This window comes from Taudactylus pleione, unplaced genomic scaffold, assembly GCF_031769625.1.
Source record: "Taudactylus pleione unplaced genomic scaffold, aTauple2 ptg000211l, whole genome shotgun sequence".
In the NCBI taxonomy this organism is placed as follows: Eukaryota; Metazoa; Chordata; class Amphibia; order Anura; family Myobatrachidae; genus Taudactylus; species Taudactylus pleione.
Genome location: NW_028284613.1, coordinates 5,900,795 through 5,920,878, shown reverse-complemented (window position 1 = coordinate 5,920,878; position 20,084 = coordinate 5,900,795). Strand labels below are relative to the sequence as shown.

Sequence of the window (20,084 nt, the reverse complement as noted above, 5' to 3'; positions counted from 1 at the left end):
TTGAATGTCCCATCCGTCGGGCACCCACTATCATGCCCAGTTTGAACAGCGATAATCCATGTCACCTTGCCATGAGCAGCCTAGCCGGTGTTCAGACTGACTCATGAGTTGTCCGATTACAACTGATACAGGTCTGGGCATTTCCAAGATGTCACAGTATGGTGACGCCAACTGCTATCCCACGACTTTTGACACTTCGGTGTGTGTGTGTATATGTTTATATATAAAATATATTCTATATATGTGTGTGTATATTTATATATGTTTATATTTGTGTGTGTGTGTATGTGTATATATATATATATATATATATATATATATATTATAATGTGTGTGAAAAAATGGATTTCTGTTAGTTTGGACATGACTTTTTGGTGTTACGAAAGTCTGACATAGAGGATGTGATTAGATGAAGATGTAATTGTGGGAATATGAATCAAACAAAACATTGGTTTTGTGCCTTTACCAAGAAATTGTACTGGATAAAGTCATGGTAAATAATACACCTTTGTTAGTCACATCCTGTAAACCTCTGTTGATTTAGTTACTGATCGGAAAAGCCATCAGTCATCTAACTTGTGATAAAATCCTGTGGCGGTAATAGTAACTGATAAGCCTGACAAATTCTGTTTACATTTCTATTGCAGTATAGTGTATTCCATGCAAATGCAAGGGAAACTGATTTCTAGATACTTCTCTTATGTTCCATTTTTTTGAAAGCTAGCTCTGCATATATCCACTCTTTCTCTCCTGTTGTCCATTTGCCCATCTCTTTAATCTCTCCCTCTCATCAAACACCACCATTGACACTGACACTCTTTCCAGTTACTGCCCCATCTCTCTCCTCGTCTTTACCTCCAAACTCCCTGACCGGACGGCCTTTCTTTCCACTGACCTTACTGAAGTCAGCAATAACCTCACTGCCAAATCCAAGGGTCACTACCCTCTGCTCATTCTCCTTGACCTCTCAAATGCTTTTGACACTGTGGGACCACCCTCTCCTGCAAATACTTCACTCCCTCAGTCTATATGATACTGCCCTCTCCCCAGTGGCGTAACTTCATCCCAGGTGCCAGGAGGCAAGATAAATGTTTGTGCCCCCCCCAAATTAAAATGTACCACCCCCCCAGCACCTATGCCAGCCCCAGCTGCCGCCCCCCTATGCAGTTCCCCCAGTAGTGGTCCCCCTGTGCAGTGCCCTTTGTAGAGGTTCCCCCCTATGCAGTGCCGCCTGTGTAGTGCCCCCCAGTAATGGTCCCCGTTTGCAGTACCTCCAGTAGTGGTCCCCCTTTGCAGTGCCCCAGTAGTAAGGGCCCCTGTAGTGCCCCCAGTAGTAAGCCCCCTGTAGTGCTCCCAGTAGTGAGCCCCCTTTAGTAAACTCCCTGTAGTGCCCCCAGTAGTAAGCCCTCCAGTAATGCCCCCTGTAGTAAGCCCCCCAGTAATGCCCCCTGTAGTAAGCCCCAGTAATGCCCCCTGTAGTAAGCCCCCCAGTAATGCCCCTGTAGTATGCCCCCTGTAGTAAGCCCCCATAATGCCCCTTGTAGTAAGCCCCCAGTAATGCCACTGTAGTAATCCCCCTGTAGTAAGCCTCATAATGCCCCCTGTAGTGCTCCCAGTAATGCCCCCTGTAGTAAGCCCCCTGTAATGCCCCCTGTAGTGAGCCCCCAGTAATGCCCCCTGTAGTGAGCCCCCAGTAATGCCCCCTGTAGTGAGCCAACAATAATGCCTCCTGTAGTGAGCCGCGAGCGTGCACACATACAAAAAAAAACAATACTTACCTGAAACCCCGCTCCAGTGCTGCTGCCTTCCGTCCCCGGCGCCCGCTCCTCAGAACTATGGGAATGACGTCACTCCCATAGTGCATTGCGGGACCCGGAAGCGGAGCTCAGGAGTGAGCTCTGTTCCTCCGGCTACCGCCGGGGGAAAGTAGAAGCCGGGCGCCCACTGGTAACACACTTAGCGGGCGCCCGGCAAATAGGGGGTGCGACTGCACCCCCCGTATTGACGCCGCTGGAGGTTGAGCGCCGATCAGCGGCGCTCCATCTCCATAGCAGTGCCCGGAACGGCCCGGGGGACAATGGAGCCAGGTGCCCCCTTAAGGGCTGGGGCCCGGCGGCAAATTACTCCATTGTCTTCGGGAGTTCCGCCACTGCCTCTCCCGGCTGTCGTCCTACCTCTTACCGTTATTTCTCTGTCTACTCTCACTCTACTCCCCCCTCCCTCTACCAGTAGGTGCCCCCCAAGTTTCTGTTCTGGGGCCTCTCCTATTCTCCCTTTTTATACACATTCATTAGGTGAACTCATCGTCTCCTTTGGCTCCTAATATCATCTCTTTGCTGCTGACACTCAGATCTACCTCTCCTTTCCCCTCTCTCCTCACTGGTATCTCCAGCTGTGTCTCTGCTACCTCCTCCTGCATGTCCCAGAACTTTCTTACATTTAACAGGTCTAAAGCTAGGTACACACTGGCAGATATATTGGTCGATCAATTGATCGGCCAATATATCGGGTGCACGTCGGCCAGTGTGTACCAGCGATATGCCTGTTAACGATATGTTCACCGACATATGACTGCGGCTGTATCTGCAGATATATTGGGGCATCGTGCTGCGTGTATGGGCGGTTAGGCGACCGCCCGTACACTTGGGGGTGCGACGCCCACTGCACAGAACACATGATGGTTGTTCAGTGAGTATGAACAACCATCATCTGCAGATATCTGTTTGGCGTGTACCCAGCTTAAGACTGAGCTGATCATCTTCCCTGAATATCCTCACTTCCTACAATTTTGTTATCTATTGACAGCACTACCATCTACCATCTAAAAATGTTACCTTGAATGGGAAAAACATGGCAATGGAGCTTGCAGTGCAGGGAAGTAACCACTAGGTTGTGCTCTATGATCAGTAAAGTACCATAGCCTTAACTGGGAAGTCACATGACCAGTGTTTGGAATAAATGTCACATGAAGCAAAAAATAAATAAAAATAATGACAGTATGCAGTATTTGGTTTTCAGGATAGACAGATCAGGAATATGCAGATTCCCAACAGTGAATACATGAGAAAAACCTAAGTCATAGACCACAAATGTAAAAGACAGACAAAGTAATATGAGGCAGTTTGTTTTTTAATATGCATGTATGAATACTCGGTGTATCTTCATAGGCATTCAAGGCACTGTGCTGAAAAATTTGGGTCTGTTCAGGCCACCTGTTATGCTGGGAGTTACGATTTGCTGCCCCAAGTCTGCACATAAAACAGAGCTATTTTTTAGATTGGCAGAAAACTAAGCAGAATACCAGTTAGGAATATATTACCAGACTGGCTTAAGGACGGGTACCAAATTATACACCGTAGGAGGCCAAGGCAGTATGGAGGTGTTTGGGGGATGGTGGCGCAATGTAAATGTGCAGCCAGAAGCACTGTGTGTTACTGGGTTTGGTGGTTGTCACTGCTCTGATTCTCTGCTGGTAATGCTGGGTCCACTAGGGATACTGGGATTGATGAACTGGAACTGTTTAGGATTTTGAGGAGTCCTCCCACCACCGGAAAATCCAGTCCTAGCCACTGGGATTTGTCAAGTCCTGATATAGGAGGCATTCATTGGTCAGTATATTCAATGTAAAACGACATAATAAATCCAGGGAAGCTATCTTCTAGATAGTTTGAAACGTGACAGCATTGTAGCAGTAGTATAGTGAAGTGGACAAAAGTGATTTCTTCCACAATGAGGGCACAGGGGAAATTACAGATACTGCTTATACGTATTTAAAGGCATGCACTTAAAGGGGCATTTTAAGAAATGAGTGGGCCGTCTGTGTACAAGGCCCACCCTCTTAATCATCATAACTCAATTTTTCAGGAAATCGCTAAATACCAATTCCCTGTGTAGATAGTAATAATCATTTCTCTTGCGTTTTAATGCACTCCGTGCCATAAATCTTCCAGGCCAGTCCGCCCGCTGCTTCATATCCAAATCGGGTCCATAATCAAGTTTTTAGTGGTACTGTGCTGTCTGTAGTATAAACACAAGTTCTCAAGCCACAGCGGAGGAGGAGAGAACCCAAACAATGACAGCCTGACAGTTACAGTATGTGAAGCAGTGGGTGGACCCAAAAGCAGGGCAGAGGCAGTAGGGAACTTGACAGCAATACTTCCTCTGTCCTGTGGCAGATGTTGGGTGCTGGGTGGGCTCACAGGGCCTTTCTGGCTTGGGGGCCAGTGTGCACATCACCCCCAGCACCCATTGTTAATACGCCACTGTGGAAACCATTTCACTGTGTTGAGGCCAAGCAGAGCTATCACAAGGATTGAACAGCAAGAGGAATAGTGTACTGTATGCCAATTGTTACTTTTGTTTTCATGAGTGAAATGCATTTAAGTCCAATTTGTCTTACTATCGCTTAAAATGTAGTCTGCTAGGTACTGTACCTGGTTGAACTCTTCATTTTCTATATACATATTTACTAGGGTAGCAAAGCCTTATTTGAACCTGTTAGTTGTAATTCTTATATATAAATTATTTTTATGTAAAACAAACATTGTACTTGCCAATTCAGAATTTATTTATTTATTTATTTTTTTTGTTCACAAAAAATTGCCCATTGCGGAATTTAATGCAGGTTCTCATGATAATTTAACAAGCCAATAAAGTTTTCTTCACTATATATGCATACTGATTTCAGCAAAGTTCTACTTGTAATAATATATTCATTTTATGGATTTTTACATGTGATAGCAGTGTCTAATTTCAGAGCATGATGTAAAAAAATGATAATAAATCCACCCTCCTGTTTATTTTAGCTGATAGTTGTATTACAGCTGTCAGTAGGGAACAGTACGCAGCTGAAAACATTGAAATGGCCAAACCTACACAGTTTTGAACAGAAAAGAGAACGGTATTTGAAAACAATGTGTCATTTTCGTTAATTAGTAAAAAATATTGCATTATTTATGATGCAAAAAATTACAATGTATTGAGAATTGCATACAACAATTTACTGCAGTGTTGTCTTTGCACACCAAATAGCAACAGATACTCAGCATTGCATCCAGCATACCTGTCATAGTTTGTGGAGTAACTGATTATGCAGCTGTACCAGGTTATATAATAATTTACTTCCAGTGCCTCAGGCACTGAACCCATTTTAATGCCTGGTCATTATGAATTGATGTTTTGACTGGTATGGGGAGCCTTCTCTGTGCTCAGTCTAATAATGGCGAGAGCCTTTCCTGGTGCCTAGTTAGATAATGGTGGGAGCAGTTTCTTGCTGATAGCAGGGAAAACTTTTCTTGTGCCCAGTATGATAATGGGGGAAGCATTCTCTGGTGGTCAATCTAATATAGATAGCCTTCTCAGTTGCCCAGCCTGATATGGGAAGCCTTCTCTGGTGCCCAGGCTGATTTGTCTGATTGCTGGTATGATGGGACACATCACTCTTGTTTCCCTCCTTACGGGGGTTCCGGACTATAGATAGACAGTAATTAGACAATGTCTAGATAGACACCAGATGTTAGACAGTTAATAGTTAGACAAGGATAAAAGTTTGACACAGACAAAAGTCAGACACACTAAAGTTAGACATGTAAAAAGTTTGACAGGTACAAAAGGTCGACAGGGTCAAAAGTTTGACATGAAAATTATTGAGACAAAATGGTCGACACATTGAAAAAAAAAAATTTTTTTTGTGTTAGGGTTAGGCACTTACTGGACGGTTAGGGTTAAGCACTTACCCCAATAGTTAGGGTTAGGCACCAAGGGGAGGGTTAGGGTTAGGCACCAAGGGGAGGGTTAGGGTGAAGATTAGGGCTAAAAAACAAAAATTGTTGACACATTCTTTTTTCTTCTTTTTTTAAGATTAGGGTTAGATTTAGGGTTAGGCACTTACTGGACGGTTAGGGTTAGGCACTTACCCAGACGGTTAGGGTTAGGCACCAGGAGGGAGGATTAGGGACCATGGGGGTGTTAGGGTTAAGATTAGGGCTTAAAAAAAAAAAAAAAAGATTTGTCGACCATTTGCATGTCGAACTTTTGACCCTGTCGACCTTTTGTACCTGTCGAACTTTTTACATGTCTAACTTTAGTGTGTCTAAACTTTTGTCTGTGTTGAACTTTTATCCTTGTCTAACTATTAACTGTCTAACATCTGGTGTCTACAGTATCTAGACATTGTCTAACTAATTACTGTCTATCTCTTATACCACACCCCCCTATGCTGAATGTTAAGGCCCCCATACATCAGCAATCTGAAAACCACAATTAAACAATTTGAAGATTTATTGCCCGATCTTAGGATTTCCCAATCGAGCAATCTGCGCCCATACACTACAGATCTTTTTCAGTGATTTGCAGATCGATTGCAGCAAACACAGATCTGGCAATCCTGAAAGGCCCATCATTTTGCTAGTAACGGTCTGCAAATCTGCTGATCATGTCCATACACTAGCAATCTACAGCCCCAATTGATCTGTGAAATCCAACATGTTGGACAATCTGATTAAACAATTCCAATCACTTTTTCGTTGCAATCTGCGATCTGTGAAGCCCATACATTGCAGATTTTTATACACAATCGATTGCAAATTGCACGATTGCTGCAATCCATCTCTGATGTATGGGGGCCTATGTTAGTTACTGCTGATGCATGAATTTACCTTCCTGTAGTAATTGCCCTTTCTCATTGATTTCAGTGAGGTTGGGCCCAAATAAAAATGAAAAAATAAGCTGAGAACCTGGTATGAGAAATGGAAAACGCAAACTGTAATAAAAAAAGTGTAAATATTTCCCTTTAAAGTAAAATCATCCATAATTTTTAATAAATACACATAAAAGCTGAACCATTAATCATGAAGCAGAAAACCACTTAAATATGCACTACCGCTGGTATAAACCTTTTTACTGACTTGCCGATTCTCCTTGCAGGAACCACAGAGGCTGCATGATACAGCTCTTTTTCTTAGGACTTCGTGGGTACTCTTAAAGGCCCAGCTGAAATCGGAGCTGTGTGCTTTTGATCGATCCTCCTGCTTGGTCCTCAGGTGCCATTTTAAAATGGTAAGGTGAATAGATTTGCTAACAGTGTATTATAGAACAGACAGACACAGGGACAACAACTGCATGGAGCAACCCCAGGTCTTCTGCTAGATGAGTGGTTCTCAATCATGTTCTACTTGTGTACCCCATGGCAGCCAATGTGTGTTGTTTCTACACCAAGATTTTCAAAGCAATACATTCATAATTAATTTTATTGCGATTAGAGTAAATGTTTAGGCACCACTATAAATATATATATATATATATGCCAATGCGGGGAAGGGGGAGTGGGGTGTTAAAAGCCTTAATATCACTGTTGCTTTTTTTGTATAAACTAAATAAAATAAAAAAATCCATTATTAGTATCATTAATCAATGTTATTTTTATTTTTTTACATAAACACGTTTTAATAATTTTGTTTTTGGTTTGAGTGATGGCCACACGGTGGGTGAGACGCTGTAATGAATTTCTGGAACTAAGGGGCGGCAGTCCTAAAAAATTTGGGAAGCACTGGTTTAGGTCAAAAATGTTCTTAACTTAAGGGCCATTACACTTTTAGCGGTTCATGCTGAATTTGACGCGTTTAACAAAAAAAAATGTAGGCACAAAATGCGTTTAAGAAAAAAAAAAGATGCGTGTTGCTTAGGTTGTAGAGCTGTTCAAATAACAAGGGCAATATTATACGCCAATTTTACACCAGGAGAAACCAGTAGTATATGCATCTGGGTTATGTCAGGTGACATGACAGTGGAATGTGGTTTGACAGGCACACAAGCGGCTGTGCATTTCCGTCCATTTAAAATGCAAATGCAGAAGGAGGTGTCAGACACCTTGCTGCATCTGCATAATCACACACTGCGACCGAGGTCACATCCTGGGATCACCATTGAAACAATCGCGACCATCAGTCTCGATTGTTGTCCCTTCGGCCAGGTCACAGTAGCTGAAGCTCACCGCAGCCTGACCGGGTCCTACCAGCTTGCGAGGCCAGGAAGTCTGTGTGCACACAAGCAGACCCTGGCCTCGTCCCTCCCAGAAAATGGGGGCAAAACCCCCCCGTTTTCACGAACGCCCCCACTCCGCCTCCTAAACCCCCAATCTGCGAGCATGCGCAGTCCTCCTACCACCGGAGATGTGCGCTAGCCATCGGGTTAGCGTACATCTCTGAATCAGGCCCAGAGTTAGTAATAAATGCTACAGTCCAGGATACAGTACTAACACAATATTGTACTTTAGTGATGGGTCATATACATACGTAAGTCTGCCTGTGTCTGGATGGTATTTAATAATAAAGAAAAATACTAGGTTTACCATGTAATATACAATTAAAATAATATCTTCTGCTTTAAAAAAATCCAATGGGAATCTGCTTTCCTGCAGCGCACTCACTGCAAATATCATTTAAGTAATATGAATATATTGCTGCTATTAATAGAAGCAAAAGTAGGAGGGCTCAAAATGCACTTGACCAATCAGAAGCGTCTGCTGATTGTCGTCATCATCATCATCAGCTCACACTTTGCACCAGGGATTGTGCACTTGTGAGTGAAATGCCTCTTGGCAGACGTATGTGCATCTGCATGGGACACATTTGCATTAACAAACCCTTACTATGTCCACGTTTTCCTGCCCATCTGTCCTTTGCTCCACCTATAGGGAGTTATAAGCACAAAATGCATCATAGTCATAATAGAAGTAAATGCGTAAGAATTTTTGGTGCACATACGAAATAGAAACATATTTAATTTGTGCAAAGAAACCTGGAAATCGCACATACACCCCACTATACATGAGCCCTTTAATATTTTCCAACCATTATCATAATTGCATTTGTATCAGTGAGTTCTAATAACCAGTAGAGATGATTTGTATGGATGTGAGGCCTGCCCCTTTGACAATAAATTTTAACAGATATTAAGGTTATTTTTAATGTATTGCTAATAAGGGATGGATTCAGATTGGAATTCTACACATTTGTCTGGGATGTGGTCAATATCCTGACTGCGGGGACTCTGGCACTCAGAATGCCGGCGCCAGAATGCTCCCACTTGTCAGAATCCCGGCGCTTCCCGACGGTAAGTAGCGGGGTTGGGGGGAGGGTTAGGTTTATGGTGCTGGGAGGGAGAGGTTAAGTTTAGGCACTAGGGGCAGAGGTTAGGGTCAGGCATCGGGGAGGGAGGGTTAGGGTAGGGAGAGGGGGAGGGTTTGAATAGTGACCGACAAGTGTCTGTATTCTAACCCTGTTGGGGTGCCGGCATTGGGATCCCGAGTGCCGGCATCACGTACCCATCCAGTTTGACTCCCATATTCAAGTGTCAATAACTTGACATTCATCCACAAAATCAATAGTCACAGTATTGAATTTCTAGATTGAATACGTAATTGATGAGAACAAACATATTTGCATACATGTATCTTTCCTTTCCACATCTACGCCAGCTATTCTCCAACTTTGGCCCGTATTCAATTGGCGGTGAAAAGTCCCGGACTTTTCGCATACCGGAGTTTTGCCCCCGGAAAAGTATCACGTTCGTCACCGTGATTTGCCCTATTCAATTCCAAAGGACGCAAAAAAGCGCCCCGGCAAAACTGTAATTGGCGAAAAATCCTGTCAGAATTGGTGAAATCAGCCTGACACCCCCCTAAAAGATGCACTCACATGGGGGATCACAATGGATACCCCCGAATAGCCCTGCTTAAGGTATTTGGGGTGCTTAAATGCTCTCAATTGGTGCTATTTAGCGTCTTTTCTCATGTGATGAAGAATAGCATTTAGCAGTTTTTTTTGCCCAAAAGAAGTAGTCCCAGCAAATTTGGGGTACATGAAAATGGGTGCAAGCATGGTTAAAAATCGCTAAAGTACGTTTTTAAAAAATGCACCTTCAGCAAGCACCTGCAATCTAAAAAATGTATGTAAAATGATTTTGCAGTGTTTTAATACAATTTGTAAATAGTTGGAAAAAATGTTTTAGCTTCTATCTGCAAGTTCCAAAACCCCTCTCCCATCAATATAGCATCTCCACATACGTGCCCCACATCATTTAACCCATTATTGAGCTTTTTGGAGAAAATTCACCTGAAAATTGAGATGACTTTATTAGCCAAATTATGCTACTTAAATCCTTCTAATTGCGTGATTATTAATTGGGAGAGTGTACCAGAGGCTTTGCACTGTGGGCCTGATTCAGAGCCGGACGCTCTGAAAGAGAGCTCACTCTGAATGAGGGCATTATTTTTAAATTTTGTGGAGCGGCGTCCTGGGCGCTCGCATAGCTGTGGGTAACCACCCACAGCTATTGCGAGCGGCCAGGATGATGGTCAAGACCATCGTGACCATCGGGCTTGCTACGAGACCCTTGTGGTAGGGTCTCGTGGCTGCAAGCCCCAGAGAGCTTCCGGCTCTAATAGAGCCGGAAGCTCTCCCACTGACTTCACTGGTGATGTCAGTGGGGCCGCCCACAAACGGCAGACGTTCGCTTGGGAACGCCTCCATTTGTGAAGCCAACCCCCCGCCACTCCTACAAAACGGGCGAGCTGTCGATCAACATAGACAGCCGCCCCTTTTGTAGTGAGCCACGGAGCGAGTGCTTTTTGCGCTCGCTTCGGAGATTGCGCACTGGGCCACCATCGACCCGCTTGCGAGCGGGTCTGAATCAGGCCCTGTGTCCCGACATTTTTACTTTAAAATAAAGATTTTTCTTCAATTTTTGACCTGCTCAGGAGACTGCACAAAAGAACCAATGCAAGTTTGGAATTGAATTACAAATGCAATTCACAGTGTGAGTTTGCCATGAGAACAGCTTGCAGACCCCAACTCGCACCTAATTGAATAGACCCCTATGAACTGTTCAGCTGTGGCGGCTTCTTTTTATGTTTTTTTTTTTATTTTTAATTATCAATAAATATATGTACATATTTGAAGGAGCGTAAAACTAATTGCTTTAATCTATAGTATTATGAGTCTGAGTAATACAGGGTAAAACAATTCTTGTGAGAGACGTTAGTGCCTTGTTGTCCACCAAAGAGTTGCTTGTACTAAACCTTGCTTATATGTATATCCATTTAGCATACTTCATACGTTCACAGCTCTAAATTGCAGTGGTAACTCTTACACTTGTAAAGCTGGGTACATATTACACGATGTGTGTTTGACAGTGCGATCTGGTGAATGAGCGCACGATATGTCGTTCACCAGCCGCATCCACAAGCATGGGGTCGTTCATCAAATTGAGCAGCATATAGGCTCGATCTTTCGATGCGATCAACAACGCTGGAGCGAGCATGGTCGCTCACAGTGGGTACAAACTTGCCGATGTGGACAATATGTTGGCCCAATCTGCCGGATCCAGCACATATCGTCTAATGTGTACGTCCCTTAAGTCTTAACCAATGTCTTGTCCATTGCTGCACATGGCCTTTGATTTCCGTGTTTTGCTTCCTTTCATGTTGTATCTTGTTCTAACAAGATAGTTTTCATAGATGATGGCAAAAAAAAAATCTGTTTTCCCTCTATTGCAAATTATTTTATGAAGTGGATGAAGCCATGCTGCTTTTATTGATGTAAAGTTTGGTTTATAGTGAGAAAAAATGATCTACTCTACATGATGTTATCTGTCCTAGGAGTCAGTCGTGACCTACATGAAAAGAAGTATTTAGGTAGAAAGGTTTGGTTGCTAAGCGCTGGGCATCTGTGTCTCCCCCCTTCCTGTTTCCAGCTAGTAGTGTCTATTATTGAGAGAACACCACTTTCATAGAGATTGGTGAGCAGGCTGCTTTACCAGAGCTGCGCCATTCATCTTTTCTGTAGAGGAAAAAAAAATTAGATTTTTCTAAATATTGTGTTTGCGTTCGTCACGATTACATTCATGGCCCTGGATATAGATTTTCTTTTAACTGTTTTCATATTGGCAACTAAGTCGCAGCCTTAGTGTTTGCTGTTATTGTCTCTCAGCCTATCCTCTGCAACTCTGGAAATATGTCACCACCACATCTTCTAAGGGTAACACATAGAAATTCTGTTTTCAAATATAGAGTTGGAAAGCAGCTGCCTTGTTTTTAATACATTCATGTGGGAGTAAACAAACTTATTATGAAAATAATAAGAGTCTACGTCCAGTCATAATCAATCCATAATCTCCCTGTTTTTCTTCCCATCCTGATGGCTTGCCTTGTTTATGGCATAGTTTAGCAGAGAAGCAGTCTGCAGGAACAGAGAAATAATCTTGTATTTGCAGTCTAATAGATGCACATATCCACCTTTACCGAGATGCAACGGCTCACAGCCAACGCTAACGGTAGCCACATGAGTGTCGTCCTAGCAACAGCTGGGCAGAAGATTCAAACTTGGGTTCAGTATATGTAAATAGTGTACTTGGCAGATAAGTGGTTGGTTCATTCAGCAGCTAAGGTTACTGCACACTTTCAATCCTGGCTGCTTGCACAGGCAATAAAAGCTGTAACCTCTCCTTTGTCAGTCTTGTCAGCGCTAAAGACTTAAGCTGGGTACACACTATAAGATGTGTGACCCAACGATTAATGTGATGTAATCATACATTGCACACGCCATACACACTATATGATCCAGTGTACGACGACGCGATGGGTCGTTACTTGCATGGGATGCATGTAACAGCACCGCGTCATTCGTTGCATCGTCCTATCTGCTGTACAGCAGATGGGATGGTGTGATGAGCAACAGTACATACTTTACAATGTGTATGATATATCGTTCCGAACCACATCAGAGTGATGTATTGTATAGTGTGTACCCGGCTTTACAGTTGCATTGCAGTGAGAATAGGATGGGGGAGTATACATGTGGGTCTATTTTCTCTGCAATTTATACATCACAACACAAACGTGTTGCTTGCCTTGCCAATTTTCAAATCCCTCTACCCTAACTTGTGAAACGGGATAAGATCGGGGTCTTTCTACACCCAGACCTCAACAGTCATGCACTGTACGCTGGTTTATATTATTTAGAAGGGAAAAAAAGCAATACTAAACTATGCATCTATAGCACCATATGTAATATACTTGCCTTACATACTCAATATAATAAGTGGAATTGTATTATTTCTACTTCAGGGTCCATAAGGTATCCACACGATACCTTGCGGTATAGGTGATGACATCAGGCATCGGACACCACAGAGTTAATTTTCAGTCTCCCAGAATGCATCGGGTCCCTCTCCTATATCCCGCCCCTAAGCCAAGGCAAACCAGTTACGTGGGTGTCCGGCCAGGAGTCGGATCACTTTCACAGAGGGGGGCTAGAAGGCCCCTGAAGTTTCTTTAGATGCAGCTGTGGCTGCACAAGATGAGCTGTACAGCATGGACATCAGTACTGACGTCCATGCTGTCGCTCCTCCACCCCGCCGGACCAGAACACCGGTACTGATCCGGGGAAGCTGGTAGGTGGTATCTGGGATCACAGCTAGTGGTGACCCCGGATTACCTGGACTGTGACCAGAATCAAGGGGACAGGTAAGCGGCGGGGTCCCACGGTGGGCACCCGCCTGTAACACAGTCTTTTGGGTCTCCAGGCAGGGGGTTCCCTGGGGACCGGCTGCGCGAGGGGCCAGGTACTGATCCTGTGCCTTCCACTAGACCACCAGGGACAGCAGACCGTGGTTGAGCGGTGCAGCGCGGCGTCCCAGGGGTTAATAGCATGCCAGGGGAGAGCACCTTCCCTGTCTAATAGCCGGCGCCTCCCCCGCTGCACAGTGCCATTCTACAGCGGTCTGAGTGGGCTGTGTCAGCGCTCCTCCCCCGGGCCAGCCTCCTCTCTGCTCCTAGGCGGCCATTTTCTCACTACATGTGCTGGGAAGACAAACGGTGCTGAAAGCTGATACAGGCATTGCAGTCCGAGTCCCCCTGCATACCTCTCCTCCAGAGTAAGGTCAGAGTATGCTGCACTGTTTCCTACCAGGCTCTGTGTCTGCGTAGTTGATCTCAGTGCTGATAGTGCAGGGAGTCATTTCTGCATTGTATGTGACTTAATGCTAGCGCTGTTGTCTGTACTTTCATTCTGACTGTCAGCCATTTTACTATCCCTGTCTTCTCTGCTAAAAAGCCCTTGCGGTGCGGTGCTGCAGGATTCTCATTGCCTCACAGTAACTATATTGTCTGTGAGGAGAGTCACATACACTCCATTACACTCATCATGTCTGAGAGTGAACGTGATTTTCCTCTCCAGCTAAGGTGTACCAACTATAGTGTACCAATAGTGGGGAGTGAGGGACACACTGAAGGTGTATGTCGGGTATGTTATATAATTTCACGCCCGATTACTGTCACTGCGCCTGTGCAAGAACCGCCCTGGGCCTGTTTTGCTACGGCACTTACAACCCTGGTGGGTCAGCTGGCGACACCCCCTGCACTTCCCCTAATGGGGTTATCGCAGCAGTCATTATGGTCATCACCCATGCAGGGGTTTCCCTAGACAGTTGATGGTACCCCAGTGTCTCCCACTGTCACCCCCCCCAGGTCTCCCAGGAACCTGCGTGGGTAAATTCATTGTCCAATACGGTAAAGCATCTGACGGACGTTTTACAGGGGGAGTCATCATTGCGGCCCGCAAAGCGGCCTTTAGTGTCTCAGATTGCTCATTATGAGGAGGATGACATGACATCTGACGACTGAGAAATTTTTGACCTCCCAGACCAAGAACTCTCTCGCACTAGGGAGGTGGAGTCTAAGTAAAAAATGTATATACCTGGCCTTATACGGGCAGTCCGTGCGGCCTTGGTTATTACAGATGACGATTCCCCCCCCCCCCCGTGGCCAAATCTAAATATGCCTTCTTTAAGGATATTAAGGGTGTTGCCACTGTATTTCCTCTATCTGGTCAGTTAGTAGATCATTTAGAGGAGGCATGGAAAAATCCAGGTAAGCGTTAGCAGCCTCAAAAACATTTGGCTTTTGCATACCCCTTTGCGGATAATTATTTTTCCAAATGGGAAACCCCTTCACAGATGGATTGTTATGTCACACGCCTGGTGAGGAGTGCTACATTGCCCATGCCCTCCATGTCCTCCTTAAAGGATATCATGGATCGCAAGGTGGAACTATGCCTAAAATCCATTTATTCCCTTTTGGGGGGGGGGGGGCGTCCAGACCGGCAATGGCCGTGTGCTGGGTAGCCAGAGCCATGGAGCGTTGGGCTGATAGCTTGGAGATGTCTCTAGACCCTGACTCATCACCTGAGCAGATGGAGTTAGTGGGTAACCTCAGAGTCTCAGCTACATATATTAATGAGGCAGCCTTGGATATAGGGCTCCTCACTTCCAGAATCTCCTCAGCTGCAGTGGCTGCACGCCACACCCTCTGATTGTGTTCTTGGAAAGCAGATGCAGATTCCAAAAAGGGATTGGGATGCTTGCCCATTAATGGACAGGTCCTGTTTGGCCCTGATCTGGACAAAATTGTGGCCACCCTGGCAGCGGCTAAGTCTGCGTGTCTGCCATCGGCGACAGTCCCATCAGGGTCTGGTACTTCATCCTTTCGGCCCTATAGGGCCCAGGGTAGGTTCAAAGTGCAGTCCTTTCCGAGACAGGCAGGGGCCAAGAAAACTGCCAAGCCAAAGAAGCAGGCTTGGAGTACAAGACGTCCAACTCCTAAGTCGGGCGATAAGCCCTCTGCCTGATGGGACAGGCCTCCCCTCGGGGGACCCCAGTGGGAGGCCGACTTCTTCAGTTCGCCCAATGCTGGTGTCTCACAACCGCAGACACTTGGGTAAGAGAAGTGATCTCTCAGGAGAACACCCTCTCCTTTCGGCAGAGGCCTCCCAGTCGGTTTTCAGATCTAGACAAGGCCCAGGAATTCCGGAAGGTGATCCACTCTATGCTCCAGGCTGGAGTAATAGTGCCAGTCTCGTTGTCCCAGAGAGGATTGTGGTATTATTCCAACCTCTTTCTGGTACAGAAATCCAATGGGTCTTACAGGCTCATCCTCAACCTCAAATCACTCAACAAATTTTTGAGGGTTCCTCAGTTCAGGATGGAGACTCTACACTCCATCATTTTGGCGATGGGGCCTGGGGATTTTATGGTGTCGCTGAATATTCAGGATGCCTACCTGCATATTCCTATTGTCTCAGCACACCAGCGTTTCCTGAGGTTTGCAGTAAAATACCAACACTTCCAATTTTAGGCACTGCCCTTTGGTCTGGCCACAGCGTCCCGAGTGTTTACCAAAGTCATGGCAGTTATGGCAGCTCATCTGCGGACGCAGGGGTCCACCTGTTGCCTTATCTGGACGACCTTCTGCTGTTGGCAAGTTCTCCAGAGGTCCTTCAGCGCCATCTGCAACTGACAGTCTCTGTGTTGCAGGCTCACCACTGGCTGATAAATTGGAAGAAATCATCCATGGTACCGTCACAGAGGATGCTCCATATCGGAGCCCTGTTGGACTCTCAGCGTCAGAGGATCTTTGTAATGGAGGAAAAGATCTCTACATTGCAGGCAAGAGTACGCAGTTGCCTGCAGAGTTGCCGGATGTCTATTCACTTGGTGATGAGGTTACTAGGATCCATGGTGTCGATGTTCTACATGGTGGAGTTTGCCCAGTTTCACTCCAGACCTCTGCAGAAGTTGATCCTCTCCAGATGGAATGAGTTGCCCCACCGGATAAAGACACAGATAATGGTGTTGTCCCCAGAGGTACGTCTGTCGTTAGCCTGGTGGCTGCAGACTACTCAACTGAACAGGGGGCGCCCCTTTTGGATTGCGGACTGGGTCCTTCTGATGAAGGATGCCAGTCTCCGAGGTTGGGGAGCAGTCTCGGGTCCACTGTTCTTCCAGGGAAGGTGGACGTCAGCAGAATCTGCACTTCCAATAAATATCTTGGAACTAAGGGCAGTATTCCGAGATCTCCAACAAGCAAGACATGTCCTCCACGGAAAACCCGTGCAGATGCAGTCGGACAGTGCCACTACTGTGGCTTATATAAACCGCCAAGGAGGAACCCGCAGTCAGGCAGCTCTGACAGAGGTGTCCTGCATTCTAGCATGGGCGGAAGGCAATCTCACAGCCATCTCGGCAGTGTTCATAACAGGAGTCCTCAACTGGGAAGCAGACTTTCTCAGCCGTCAAGACATGCATCCAGGAAAATGGTCTCCTCACCAGGAAATGTTTCAGCTACTGGTGAACAAGTGGGGCCTTCCAGAGATGGATCTCATGACCTCCCGACACAACAAAAAGCTGCCTATACGGGTCAAGAACAAGAGACGCAAAGGCACTTCTAGTAGGTTGGTGGACCTTCCAGTTTGCGTATCTCTTCCCTCCGTTTTCCCTTCTTCCTCGAGTGAGTCGCAAATTCAAGCAAGAAGGCGGCCCGCTCCTGCTGATAGCTCCAGCGTGGCCCAGACTGCACTGGTACTCAGATCTCAGGAGCCTATCTATAGACGCTCCAATGCTGTTGTCTCTACGTCCGGACCTGTTATCTCAAGGTCCTTGCCATCACGGCGTGGCTGTTGAGACTGCCCTCTTGAGGTCCAGGGGATTTTCCAGGTCTGTTATTAGCACCATGCTCAGAGCTTGGAAGTCATCTTCTGCAAGAATTTACCACAGAATGTGGCATACTTTCTTTGAATGGTCTTAGAGGATATGATCCTCAGGTTTTTAGGATATCCAGGATTTTGGCTTTCCTACAGGCGGGCTTAGATCATGGTCTTCGCCTTGCTTCACTGAAGGTGCAGGTTTCCGCCCTCTGTGTGGTTTCAGCGTAGGATTGCTACACTTCCTGATGTCCACACCTTCATGCAAGGTGTACTTCGCTTACAGCCTCCCTTTGTTCCACCTGTGGCGCCTTGGGACTTGGCTGTGGTCCTTAAGACTCTCCAAAGACCGCCATTTGAACCACTGGGCTCAGTGGATCTAAAATGGTTCACAGCTAAGACTGTGTTCCTACTGGCCATTGCTTCAGCCAAGAGTGTCAGATTTGGGTGCTCTCTCATGTCGCCTCCCATTTCTAATTTTTCATAGGGACAGTGCAATGCTGCGCACTCGTCCTAGGTTCCTACCTAAGGTGGTATCTAGTTTCCACATAGTACCGGCTTTCAATTCTCCAGACCTATCTGCTGGTGAGGGCTCCTTGGATGTGGTATGGGCCTTAAGGATTTATGTTGACCGTACCAGTTCATTTAGGAAATCGGACACTCTGTTTGTCCTCTATGGTTTCCATAAGAAGGATTGGCCTGCCACTAAGCAAACTTTGGCAGGATGGATTCGCATGGCGATTTCTGAGGCTTACATCATGAGCGCCTGTCTGTACCATCCTCTCTTAAAGCTCACTCTACTCGGTCTGTGGGTCCTTCATGGGCAGCTCGCTGTGGTGCCTCTGCAGTTCAGCTGTGCAAGGCAGCCACGTGGTCTTCTGTCCATACCTTTGTGAGGTTTTATGCATTTGATACCTTCACCTCTCAGGATGCTTCCTTCGGGCGGCGGATTCTCCGTACAGCACAGGAGCATCCCCACCCTTAAAGGATACTGCTTTCGGACATCCCCAAGGTATCCTGTGGATACTCTATGGACCCTGAAGTAGAAAATAAGACATATGGTAAGAACTTACCCTTGTTATCTCTATTTCCACGAAGTCCATAGGGTTCCACAGGACTCCCGGCCTGTCGCACCTGTACTGCAGATGGTTTTGATCTGGTCACTGGTTTTTCCGTCTCCTTCTGATGAGAATGTGATTCATGTGTGTTCCAGACTTTCTAAAGGACCTCTAAAGGATACCCACCCCAATACTGGTTATACTTAGGATGGCACTGTTGGATGCATCTCTCATCAACTACGGACCTACAGAACTCACACATACAATAATCCTCAGACGATAGACCTTCACACTGTCTCTGAGTGTCGAGAATAGCAGGTCTCTTAGCAATTACTGTACTGGGTTTGGTCAGATACTCCCCCGTTTGGTTTAGCACTCCTTCTCCCGACTCTACTCCATTGATATCACCATCAGTTCCCCTCTCCGTCCTCTGTCCTTCGTCACAGAAACCAGAGATCCCGAAACAACCCAAGATAATGAGGACTCTGGGAGATAACACAAAGATAACCACAGCAGACCAATCCATTGCTGAAAACAAGGATCTACACATTTCTTTAGCTCAGGTATCTCACTGTAACCTTTAACCCTCCCGGAACAGGCTTGCAATTGACAGGTCTATGTTATCTGTCTTGATTCCGCCTTGTCTCTCTATCGGTTGGTTGACCTTCTTACAGTGAGTGGAGTGGACCCAGGTATCTCTCTCCGCCACCTTCAATGAAGCTGTACTCATCAGCAACACCTGAAACGGACCTTTCCACCGATATGTCAGACAACCTGAACGCAAGAAATTTCTGATTATAACAAATTCTCCAGGTTCAACATCATGACAGTTTGTTTCAGGCATATCATGTGACAACAATTTCAGTTTCTGCTGTTGCTGTTTTAACTGTTTACTCATTGTTATAAGATACTTCACAGTTACCTTGTTGTTACTTTTCAAATCTTCCTGCAGACTTACAATCAAATGAGGTTGTCTACTAAACAGTATTTCAAAGGGGGACAGATTGAGAGGGGGTCTAAGAGTTGTCCTGATACTGTGGAGGACAAGTGGTAGTGCTTCTGGCCAGCCCAGTCCAGTTTCCACCATGATTTTACTTAATTTGTTTTTAATAGTCCCATTCATCCTCTCCACTTTGGCGCTGGCTTTCGGTCGGTAGGGGGTATGAAGTCTACTATTAATACCCATCAACTTACACGTGTTTTGGAAGACATCACCTGTGAAATGAGTACCCCTATCACTTTCAATAATTCTAGGGATACCGTATCTGCATACAAACTCCTGAACAATCTTCTTAGCAGTAAGCGCAGCAGTATTAGTGGCAGCTGGGTATGTCTCAACCCAATTAGAAAACACATCAGTGCACACTAATACATATTTGAGATTCCTGCAGGGTGGTAATTGGATGAAATCAATTTGTATTACCTGAAAAGGTCCGTCGGTCGGAGGAATGTGGAATGGTTCGGTAGGGATCGTTTTCCCAATGTTTTTCCT

At 45.6% G+C, this 20,084-nt stretch overlaps 1 protein-coding gene across 1 annotated transcript in view; it reads left to right on the top strand.

The window, feature by feature from the left end:
• The first annotated feature begins 6,985 nt into the window (after positions 1-6,985).
• ZC3H12B (zinc finger CCCH-type containing 12B) overlaps positions 6,986-20,084 on the top strand; it is a 57,920-nt gene continuing 44,821 nt past the window's right edge. Inside the window, exon 1 of the mRNA XM_088478208.1 lies at positions 6,986-7,056. The gene's annotated coding sequence lies outside the window, so the exon portion shown is untranslated. The remainder of the gene's footprint in view (positions 7,057-20,084) is intronic.